This window comes from Gadus chalcogrammus, chromosome 12 (genome assembly GCF_026213295.1).
Source record: "Gadus chalcogrammus isolate NIFS_2021 chromosome 12, NIFS_Gcha_1.0, whole genome shotgun sequence".
NCBI lineage: Eukaryota > Metazoa > Chordata > Actinopteri > Gadiformes > Gadidae > Gadus > Gadus chalcogrammus.
The window spans coordinates 7225335-7235767 of NC_079423.1; the positions used below are offsets into that span (position 1 = coordinate 7225335).

The window sequence follows — 10433 nt, forward strand, 5'->3', positions numbered from 1 at the left end:
TTCTCTGACACTTTAACCGTTAACCTTGGTTCAAACATTTAACATCACACGCACACGCAGTGTATTTCAGATAATTAATGAATTCAGATGTCACAATGATCGTTTACATGGATAAGGAGTCCTACTGAATCAATTACTGCCGTTTATATCTAACTAATGATTGTTTTTGTAAAAGTGTAACGTCGAGCCTCAGCAGCTTTCTCACTCCTTATGTGCTACTGTATAAAACCTGGTTTTGCGCCTGCACTAATTGCTTACGGCCATACCACCCTGAACACGCCCGATCTCGTCTGATCTCGGAAGCTAAGCAGGGTCGGGCCTGGTTAGTACTTGGATGGGAGACCGCCTGGGAATACCAGGTGCTGTAAGCTTTTCTTTTTCAACTCGAGCTCATTGCCTCCGTGGCCTACCGTGGCGTACCGTGACCTGATGTTTACTGCCAACCGCTTTGGAGGATTTAAGCAACATACAAAAACTGACAACGTCTCTCAAAACTATTTTTGTGAAACATGAGGACAGTATAGTGATACTGCCAGCAGGGAGCACCAGAGAGCTGAACCGACAGTTGTACATTTCTTAAACTTTCACCAACACAAACACGCACGCTCACTTCAGATCATGGGAGGACGTCAAAAAATCACCACCCATTCTCTGACACTTTAACCGTTAACCTTGGTTCAAACATTTAACATCACACGCACACGCAGTGTATTTCAGATAATTAATGAATTCAGATGTCACAATGATCGTTTACATGGATAAGGAGTCCTACTGAATCAATTACTGCCGTTTATATCTAACTAATGATTGTTTTTGTAAAAGTGTAACGTCGAGCCTCAGCAGCTTTCTCACTCCTTATGTGCTACTGTATAAAACCTGGTTTTGCGCCTGCACTAATTGCTTACGGCCATACCACCCTGAACACGCCCGATCTCGTCTGATCTCGGAAGCTAAGCAGGGTCGGGCCTGGTTAGTACTTGGATGGGAGACCGCCTGGGAATACCAGGTGCTGTAAGCTTTTTCTTTTTCAACTCGAGCTCATTGACTCCGTGGCCTACCGTGGCGTACCGTGACCTGATGTTTACTGCCAACCGCTTTGGAGGATTTAAGCAACATACAAAAACTGACAACGTCTCTCAAAACTATTTTTGTGAAACATGAGGACAGTATAGTGATACTGCCAGCAGGGAGCACCAGAGAGCTGAACCGACAGTTGTACATTTCTTAAACTTTCACCAACACAAACACGCACGCTCACTTCAGATCATGGGAGGACGTCAAAAAATCACCACCCATTCTCTGACACTTTAACCGTTAACCTTGGTTCAAACATTTAACATCACACGCACACGCAGTGTATTTCAGATAATTAATGAATTCAGATGTCACAATGATCGTTTACATGGATAAGGAGTCCTACTGAATCAATTACTGCCGTTTATATCTAACTAATGATTGTTTTTGTAAAAGTGTAACGTCGAGCCTCAGCAGCTTTCTCACTCCTTATGTGCTACTGTATAAAACCTGGTTTTGCGCCTGCACTAATTGCTTACGGCCATACCACCCTGAACACGCCCGATCTCGTCTGATCTCGGAAGCTAAGCAGGGTCGGGCCTGGTTAGTACTTGGATGGGAGACCGCCTGGGAATACCAGGTGCTGTAAGCTTTTTCTTTTTCAACTCGAGCTCATTGACTCCGTGGCCTACCGTGGCGTACCGTGACCTGATGTTTACTGCCAACCGCTTTGGAGGATTTAAGCAACATACAAAAACTGACAACGTCTCTCAAAACTATTTTTGTGAAACATGAGGACAGTATAGTGATACTGCCAGCAGGGAGCACCAGAGAGCTGAACCGACAGTTGTACATTTCTTAAACTTTCACCAACACAAACACGCACGCTCACTTCAGATCATGGGAGGACGTCAAAAAATCACCACCCATTCTCTGACACTTTAACCGTTAACCTTGGTTCAAACATTTAACATCACACGCACACGCAGTGTATTTCAGATAATTAATGAATTCAGATGTCACAATGATCGTTTACATGGATAAGGAGTCCTACTGAATCAATTACTGCCGTTTATATCTAACTAATGATTGTTTTTGTAAAAGTGTAACGTCGAGCCTCAGCAGCTTTCTCACTCCTTATGTGCTACTGTATAAAACCTGGTTTTGCGCCTGCACTAATTGCTTACGGCCATACCACCCTGAACACGCCCGATCTCGTCTGATCTCGGAAGCTAAGCAGGGTCGGGCCTGGTTAGTACTTGGATGGGAGACCGCCTGGGAATACCAGGTGCTGTAAGCTTTTTCTTTTTCAACTCGAGCTCATTGACTCCGTGGCCTACCGTGGCGTACCGTGACCTGATGTTTACTGCCAACCGCTTTGGAGGATTTAAGCAACATACAAAAACTGACAACGTCTCTCAAAACTATTTTTGTGAAACATGAGGACAGTATAGTGATACTGCCAGCAGGGAGCACCAGAGAGCTGAACCGACAGTTGTACATTTCTTAAACTTTCACCAACACAAACACGCACGCTCACTTCAGATCATGGGAGGACGTCAAAAAATCACCACCCATTCTCTGACACTTTAACCGTTAACCTTGGTTCAAACATTTAACATCACACGCACACGCAGTGTATTTCAGATAATTAATGAATTCAGATGTCACAATGATCGTTTACATGGATAAGGAGTCCTACTGAATCAATTACTGCCGTTTATATCTAACTAATGATTGTTTTTGTAAAAGTGTAACGTCGAGCCTCAGCAGCTTTCTCACTCCTTATGTGCTACTGTATAAAACCTGGTTTTGCGCCTGCACTAATTGCTTACGGCCATACCACCCTGAACACGCCCGATCTCGTCTGATCTCGGAAGCTAAGCAGGGTCGGGCCTGGTTAGTACTTGGATGGGAGACCGCCTGGGAATACCAGGTGCTGTAAGCTTTTTCTTTTTCAACTCGAGCTCATTGACTCCGTGGCCTACCGTGGCGTACCGTGACCTGATGTTTACTGCCAACCGCTTTGGAGGATTTAAGCAACATACAAAAACTGACAACGTCTCTCAAAACTATTTTTGTGAAACATGAGGACAGTATAGTGATACTGCCAGCAGGGAGCACCAGAGAGCTGAACCGACAGTTGTACATTTCTTAAACTTTCACCAACACAAACACGCACGCTCACTTCAGATCATGGGAGGACGTCAAAAAATCACCACCCATTCTCTGACACTTTAACCGTTAACCTTGGTTCAAACATTTAACATCACACGCACACGCAGTGTATTTCAGATAATTAATGAATTCAGATGTCACAATGATCGTTTACATGGATAAGGAGTCCTACTGAATCAATTACTGCCGTTTATATCTAACTAATGATTGTTTTTGTAAAAGTGTAACGTCGAGCCTCAGCAGCTTTCTCACTCCTTATGTGCTACTGTATAAAACCTGGTTTTGCGCCTGCACTAATTGCTTACGGCCATACCACCCTGAACACGCCCGATCTCGTCTGATCTCGGAAGCTAAGCAGGGTCGGGCCTGGTTAGTACTTGGATGGGAGACCGCCTGGGAATACCAGGTGCTGTAAGCTTTTTCTTTTTCAACTCGAGCTCATTGACTCCGTGGCCTACCGTGGCGTACCGTGACCTGATGTTTACTGCCAACCGCTTTGGAGGATTTAAGCAACATACAAAAACTGACAACGTCTCTCAAAACTATTTTTGTGAAACATGAGGACAGTATAGTGATACTGCCAGCAGGGAGCACCAGAGAGCTGAACCGACAGTTGTACATTTCTTAAACTTTCACCAACACAAACACGCACGCTCACTTCAGATCATGGGAGGACGTCAAAAAATCACCACCCATTCTCTGACACTTTAACCGTTAACCTTGGTTCAAACATTTAACATCACACGCACACGCAGTGTATTTCAGATAATTAATGAATTCAGATGTCACAATGATCGTTTACATGGATAAGGAGTCCTACTGAATCAATTACTGCCGTTTATATCTAACTAATGATTGTTTTTGTAAAAGTGTAACGTCGAGCCTCAGCAGCTTTCTCACTCCTTATGTGCTACTGTATAAAACCTGGTTTTGCGCCTGCACTAATTGCTTACGGCCATACCACCCTGAACACGCCCGATCTCGTCTGATCTCGGAAGCTAAGCAGGGTCGGGCCTGGTTAGTACTTGGATGGGAGACCGCCTGGGAATACCAGGTGCTGTAAGCTTTTTCTTTTTCAACTCGAGCTCATTGACTCCGTGGCCTACCGTGGCGTACCGTGACCTGATGTTTACTGCCAACCGCTTTGGAGGATTTAAGCAACATACAAAAACTGACAACGTCTCTCAAAACTATTTTTGTGAAACATGAGGACAGTATAGTGATACTGCCAGCAGGGAGCACCAGAGAGCTGAACCGACAGTTGTACATTTCTTAAACTTTCACCAACACAAACACGCACGCTCACTTCAGATCATGGGAGGACGTCAAAAAATCACCACCCATTCTCTGACACTTTAACCGTTAACCTTGGTTCAAACATTTAACATCACACGCACACGCAGTGTATTTCAGATAATTAATGAATTCAGATGTCACAATGATCGTTTACATGGATAAGGAGTCCTACTGAATCAATTACTGCCGTTTATATCTAACTAATGATTGTTTTTGTAAAAGTGTAACGTCGAGCCTCAGCAGCTTTCTCACTCCTTATGTGCTACTGTATAAAACCTGGTTTTGCGCCTGCACTAATTGCTTACGGCCATACCACCCTGAACACGCCCGATCTCGTCTGATCTCGGAAGCTAAGCAGGGTCGGGCCTGGTTAGTACTTGGATGGGAGACCGCCTGGGAATACCAGGTGCTGTAAGCTTTTTCTTTTTCAACTCGAGCTCATTGACTCCGTGGCCTACCGTGGCGTACCGTGACCTGATGTTTACTGCCAACCGCTTTGGAGGATTTAAGCAACATACAAAAACTGACAACGTCTCTCAAAACTATTTTTGTGAAACATGAGGACAGTATAGTGATACTGCCAGCAGGGAGCACCAGAGAGCTGAACCGACAGTTGTACATTTCTTAAACTTTCACCAACACAAACACGCACGCTCACTTCAGATCATGGGAGGACGTCAAAAAATCACCACCCATTCTCTGACACTTTAACCGTTAACCTTGGTTCAAACATTTAACATCACACGCACACGCAGTGTATTTCAGATAATTAATGAATTCAGATGTCACAATGATCGTTTACATGGATAAGGAGTCCTACTGAATCAATTACTGCCGTTTATATCTAACTAATGATTGTTTTTGTAAAAGTGTAACGTCGAGCCTCAGCAGCTTTCTCACTCCTTATGTGCTACTGTATAAAACCTGGTTTTGCGCCTGCACTAATTGCTTACGGCCATACCACCCTGAACACGCCCGATCTCGTCTGATCTCGGAAGCTAAGCAGGGTCGGGCCTGGTTAGTACTTGGATGGGAGACCGCCTGGGAATACCAGGTGCTGTAAGCTTTTTCTTTTTCAACTCGAGCTCATTGACTCCGTGGCCTACCGTGGCGTACCGTGACCTGATGTTTACTGCCAACCGCTTTGGAGGATTTAAGCAACATACAAAAACTGACAACGTCTCTCAAAACTATTTTTGTGAAACATGAGGACAGTATAGTGATACTGCCAGCAGGGAGCACCAGAGAGCTGAACCGACAGTTGTACATTTCTTAAACTTTCACCAACACAAACACGCACGCTCACTTCAGATCATGGGAGGACGTCAAAAAATCACCACCCATTCTCTGACACTTTAACCGTTAACCTTGGTTCAAACATTTAACATCACACGCACACGCAGTGTATTTCAGATAATTAATGAATTCAGATGTCACAATGATCGTTTACATGGATAAGGAGTCCTACTGAATCAATTACTGCCGTTTATATCTAACTAATGATTGTTTTTGTAAGAGTGTAACGTCGAGCCTCAGCAGCTTTCTCACTCCTTATGTGCTACTGTATAAAACCTGGTTTTGCGCCTGCACTAATTGCTTACGGCCATACCACCCTGAACACGCCCGATCTCGTCTGATCTCGGAAGCTAAGCAGGGTCGGGCCTGGTTAGTACTTGGATGGGAGACCGCCTGGGAATACCAGGTGCTGTAAGCTTTTTCTTTTTCAACTCGAGCTCATTGACTCCGTGGCCTACCGTGGCGTACCGTGACCTGATGTTTACTGCCAACCGCTTTGGAGGATTTAAGCAACATACAAAAACTGACAACGTCTCTCAAAACTATTTTTGTGAAACATGAGGACAGTATAGTGATACTGCCAGCAGGGAGCACCAGAGAGCTGAACCGACAGTTGTACATTTCTTAAACTTTCACCAACACAAACACGCACGCTCACTTCAGATCATGGGAGGACGTCAAAAAATCACCACCCATTCTCTGACACTTTAACCGTTAACCTTGGTTCAAACATTTAACATCACACGCACACGCAGTGTATTTCAGATAATTAATGAATTCAGATGTCACAATGATCGTTTACATGGATAAGGAGTCCTACTGAATCAATTACTGCCGTTTATATCTAACTAATGATTGTTTTTGTAAGAGTGTAACGTCGAGCCTCAGCAGCTTTCTCACTCCTTATGTGCTACTGTATAAAACCTGGTTTTGCGCCTGCACTAATTGCTTACGGCCATACCACCCTGAACACGCCCGATCTCGTCTGATCTCGGAAGCTAAGCAGGGTCGGGCCTGGTTAGTACTTGGATGGGAGACCGCCTGGGAATACCAGGTGCTGTAAGCTTTTTCTTTTTCAACTCGAGCTCATTGACTCCGTGGCCTACCGTGGCGTACCGTGACCTGATGTTTACTGCCAACCGCTTTGGAGGATTTAAGCAACATACAAAAACTGACAACGTCTCTCAAAACTATTTTTGTGAAACATGAGGACAGTATAGTGATACTGCCAGCAGGGAGCACCAGAGAGCTGAACCGACAGTTGTACATTTCTTAAACTTTCACCAACACAAACACGCACGCTCACTTCAGATCATGGGAGGACGTCAAAAAATCACCACCCATTCTCTGACACTTTAACCGTTAACCTTGGTTCAAACATTTAACATCACACGCACACGCAGTGTATTTCAGATAATTAATGAATTCAGATGTCACAATGATCGTTTACATGGATAAGGAGTCCTACTGAATCAATTACTGCCGTTTATATCTAACTAATGATTGTTTTTGTAAAAGTGTAACGTCGAGCCTCAGCAGCTTTCTCACTCCTTATGTGCTACTGTATAAAACCTGGTTTTGCGCCTGCACTAATTGCTTACGGCCATACCACCCTGAACACGCCCGATCTCGTCTGATCTCGGAAGCTAAGCAGGGTCGGGCCTGGTTAGTACTTGGATGGGAGACCGCCTGGGAATACCAGGTGCTGTAAGCTTTTTCTTTTTCAACTCGAGCTCATTGACTCCGTGGCCTACCGTGGCGTACCGTGACCTGATGTTTACTGCCAACCGCTTTGGAGGATTTAAGCAACATACAAAAACTGACAACGTCTCTCAAAACTATTTTTGTGAAACATGAGGACAGTATAGTGATACTGCCAGCAGGGAGCACCAGAGAGCTGAACCGACAGTTGTACATTTCTTAAACTTTCACCAACACAAACACGCACGCTCACTTCAGATCATGGGAGGACGTCAAAAAATCACCACCCATTCTCTGACACTTTAACCGTTAACCTTGGTTCAAACATTTAACATCACACGCACACGCAGTGTATTTCAGATAATTAATGAATTCAGATGTCACAATGATCGTTTACATGGATAAGGAGTCCTACTGAATCAATTACTGCCGTTTATATCTAACTAATGATTGTTTTTGTAAGAGTGTAACGTCGAGCCTCAGCAGCTTTCTCACTCCTTATGTGCTACTGTATAAAACCTGGTTTTGCGCCTGCACTAATTGCTTACGGCCATACCACCCTGAACACGCCCGATCTCGTCTGATCTCGGAAGCTAAGCAGGGTCGGGCCTGGTTAGTACTTGGATGGGAGACCGCCTGGGAATACCAGGTGCTGTAAGCTTTTTCTTTTTCAACTCGAGCTCATTGACTCCGTGGCCTACCGTGGCGTACCGTGACCTGATGTTTACTGCCAACCGCTTTGGAGGATTTAAGCAACATACAAAAACTGACAACGTCTCTCAAAACTATTTTTGTGAAACATGAGGACAGTATAGTGATACTGCCAGCAGGGAGCACCAGAGAGCTGAACCGACAGTTGTACATTTCTTAAACTTTCACCAACACAAACACGCACGCTCACTTCAGATCATGGGAGGACGTCAAAAAATCACCACCCATTCTCTGACACTTTAACCGTTAACCTTGGTTCAAACATTTAACATCACACGCACACGCAGTGTATTTCAGATAATTAATGAATTCAGATGTCACAATGATCGTTTACATGGATAAGGAGTCCTACTGAATCAATTACTGCCGTTTATATCTAACTAATGATTGTTTTTGTAAAAGTGTAACGTCGAGCCTCAGCAGCTTTCTCACTCCTTATGTGCTACTGTATAAAACCTGGTTTTGCGCCTGCACTAATTGCTTACGGCCATACCACCCTGAACACGCCCGATCTCGTCTGATCTCGGAAGCTAAGCAGGGTCGGGCCTGGTTAGTACTTGGATGGGAGACCGCCTGGGAATACCAGGTGCTGTAAGCTTTTTCTTTTTCAACTCGAGCTCATTGACTCCGTGGCCTACCGTGGCGTACCGTGACCTGATGTTTACTGCCAACCGCTTTGGAGGATTTAAGCAACATACAAAAACTGACAACGTCTCTCAAAACTATTTTTGTGAAACATGAGGACAGTATAGTGATACTGCCAGCAGGGAGCACCAGAGAGCTGAACCGACAGTTGTACATTTCTTAAACTTTCACCAACACAAACACGCACGCTCACTTCAGATCATGGGAGGACGTCAAAAAATCACCACCCATTCTCTGACACTTTAACCGTTAACCTTGGTTCAAACATTTAACATCACACGCACACGCAGTGTATTTCAGATAATTAATGAATTCAGATGTCACAATGATCGTTTACATGGATAAGGAGTCCTACTGAATCAATTACTGCCGTTTATATCTAACTAATGATTGTTTTTGTAAAAGTGTAACGTCGAGCCTCAGCAGCTTTCTCACTCCTTATGTGCTACTGTATAAAACCTGGTTTTGCGCCTGCACTAATTGCTTACGGCCATACCACCCTGAACACGCCCGATCTCGTCTGATCTCGGAAGCTAAGCAGGGTCGGGCCTGGTTAGTACTTGGATGGGAGACCGCCTGGGAATACCAGGTGCTGTAAGCTTTTTCTTTTTCAACTCGAGCTCATTGCCTCCGTGGCCTACCGTGGCGTACCGTGACCTGATGTTTACTGCCAACCGCTTTGGAGGATTTAAGCAACATACAAAAACTGACAACGTCTCTCAAAACTATTTTTGTGAAACATGAGGACAGTATAGTGATACTGCCAGCAGGGAGCACCAGAGAGCTGAACCGACAGTTGTACATTTCTTAAACTTTCACCAACACAAACACGCACGCTCACTTCAGATCATGGGAGGACGTCAAAAAATCACCACCCATTCTCTGACACTTTAACCGTTAACCTTGGTTCAAACATTTAACATCACACGCACACGCAGTGTATTTCAGATAATTAATGAATTCAGATGTCACAATGATCGTTTACATGGATAAGGAGTCCTACTGAATCAATTACTGCCGTTTATATCTAACTAATGATTGTTTTTGTAAAAGTGTAACGTCGAGCCTCAGCAGCTTTCTCACTCCTTATGTGCTACTGTATAAAACCTGGTTTTGCGCCTGCACTAATTGCTTACGGCCATACCACCCTGAACACGCCCGATCTCGTCTGATCTCGGAAGCTAAGCAGGGTCGGGCCTGGTTAGTACTTGGATGGGAGACCGCCTGGGAATACCAGGTGCTGTAAGCTTTTTCTTTTTCAACTCGAGCTCATTGACTCCGTGGCCTACCGTGGCGTACCGTGACCTGATGTTTACTGCCAACCGCTTTGGAGGATTTAAGCAACATACAAAAACTGACAACGTCTCTCAAAACTATTTTTGTGAAACATGAGGACAGTATAGTGATACTGCCAGCAGGGAGCACCAGAGAGCTGAACCGACAGTTGTACATTTCTTAAACTTTCACCAACACAAACACGCACGCTCACTTCAGATCATGGGAGGACGTCAAAAAATCACCACCCATTCTCTGACACTTTAACCGTTAACCTTGGTTCAAACATTTAACATCACACGCACACGCAGTGTATT

The 10433-nt window shown here is 44.5% G+C and overlaps 16 non-coding genes across 16 annotated transcripts; all 16 read left to right on the top strand.

The window, feature by feature from the left end:
- Positions 1-252: 252 nt before the first annotated feature.
- LOC130396629 (5S ribosomal RNA) lies at positions 253-371 on the top strand. The gene has a single exon (XR_008899254.1). It is a non-coding gene; the product is annotated as a 5S ribosomal RNA (ribosomal RNA).
- Positions 372-899: 528 nt separating this feature from the next.
- On the top strand, positions 900-1018 carry LOC130396630 (5S ribosomal RNA). Its single transcript, XR_008899255.1, has one exon. It is a non-coding gene; the product is annotated as a 5S ribosomal RNA (ribosomal RNA).
- A 529-nt stretch (positions 1019-1547) lies between these two features.
- Positions 1548-1666, top strand: LOC130396631 (5S ribosomal RNA). Its single transcript, XR_008899256.1, has one exon. It is a non-coding gene; the product is annotated as a 5S ribosomal RNA (ribosomal RNA).
- A 529-nt stretch (positions 1667-2195) lies between these two features.
- Positions 2196-2314, top strand: LOC130396632 (5S ribosomal RNA). The gene has a single exon (XR_008899257.1). It is a non-coding gene; the product is annotated as a 5S ribosomal RNA (ribosomal RNA).
- Positions 2315-2843: 529 nt separating this feature from the next.
- LOC130396633 (5S ribosomal RNA) lies at positions 2844-2962 on the top strand. The gene has a single exon (XR_008899258.1). It is a non-coding gene; the product is annotated as a 5S ribosomal RNA (ribosomal RNA).
- A 529-nt stretch (positions 2963-3491) lies between these two features.
- On the top strand, positions 3492-3610 carry LOC130396634 (5S ribosomal RNA). The gene has a single exon (XR_008899259.1). It is a non-coding gene; the product is annotated as a 5S ribosomal RNA (ribosomal RNA).
- Positions 3611-4139: 529 nt separating this feature from the next.
- Positions 4140-4258, top strand: LOC130396635 (5S ribosomal RNA). The gene has a single exon (XR_008899260.1). It is a non-coding gene; the product is annotated as a 5S ribosomal RNA (ribosomal RNA).
- A 529-nt stretch (positions 4259-4787) lies between these two features.
- LOC130396637 (5S ribosomal RNA) lies at positions 4788-4906 on the top strand. Its single transcript, XR_008899262.1, has one exon. It is a non-coding gene; the product is annotated as a 5S ribosomal RNA (ribosomal RNA).
- A 529-nt stretch (positions 4907-5435) lies between these two features.
- Positions 5436-5554, top strand: LOC130396638 (5S ribosomal RNA). The gene has a single exon (XR_008899263.1). It is a non-coding gene; the product is annotated as a 5S ribosomal RNA (ribosomal RNA).
- A 529-nt stretch (positions 5555-6083) lies between these two features.
- LOC130396639 (5S ribosomal RNA) lies at positions 6084-6202 on the top strand. Its single transcript, XR_008899264.1, has one exon. It is a non-coding gene; the product is annotated as a 5S ribosomal RNA (ribosomal RNA).
- Positions 6203-6731: 529 nt separating this feature from the next.
- On the top strand, positions 6732-6850 carry LOC130396640 (5S ribosomal RNA). The gene has a single exon (XR_008899265.1). It is a non-coding gene; the product is annotated as a 5S ribosomal RNA (ribosomal RNA).
- Positions 6851-7379: 529 nt separating this feature from the next.
- Positions 7380-7498, top strand: LOC130396641 (5S ribosomal RNA). Its single transcript, XR_008899266.1, has one exon. It is a non-coding gene; the product is annotated as a 5S ribosomal RNA (ribosomal RNA).
- A 529-nt stretch (positions 7499-8027) lies between these two features.
- LOC130396643 (5S ribosomal RNA) lies at positions 8028-8146 on the top strand. Its single transcript, XR_008899268.1, has one exon. It is a non-coding gene; the product is annotated as a 5S ribosomal RNA (ribosomal RNA).
- Positions 8147-8675: 529 nt separating this feature from the next.
- On the top strand, positions 8676-8794 carry LOC130396644 (5S ribosomal RNA). The gene has a single exon (XR_008899269.1). It is a non-coding gene; the product is annotated as a 5S ribosomal RNA (ribosomal RNA).
- Positions 8795-9323: 529 nt separating this feature from the next.
- LOC130396645 (5S ribosomal RNA) lies at positions 9324-9442 on the top strand. Its single transcript, XR_008899270.1, has one exon. It is a non-coding gene; the product is annotated as a 5S ribosomal RNA (ribosomal RNA).
- A 529-nt stretch (positions 9443-9971) lies between these two features.
- LOC130396646 (5S ribosomal RNA) lies at positions 9972-10090 on the top strand. Its single transcript, XR_008899271.1, has one exon. It is a non-coding gene; the product is annotated as a 5S ribosomal RNA (ribosomal RNA).
- The last annotated feature ends 343 nt before the right edge of the window (positions 10091-10433 follow it).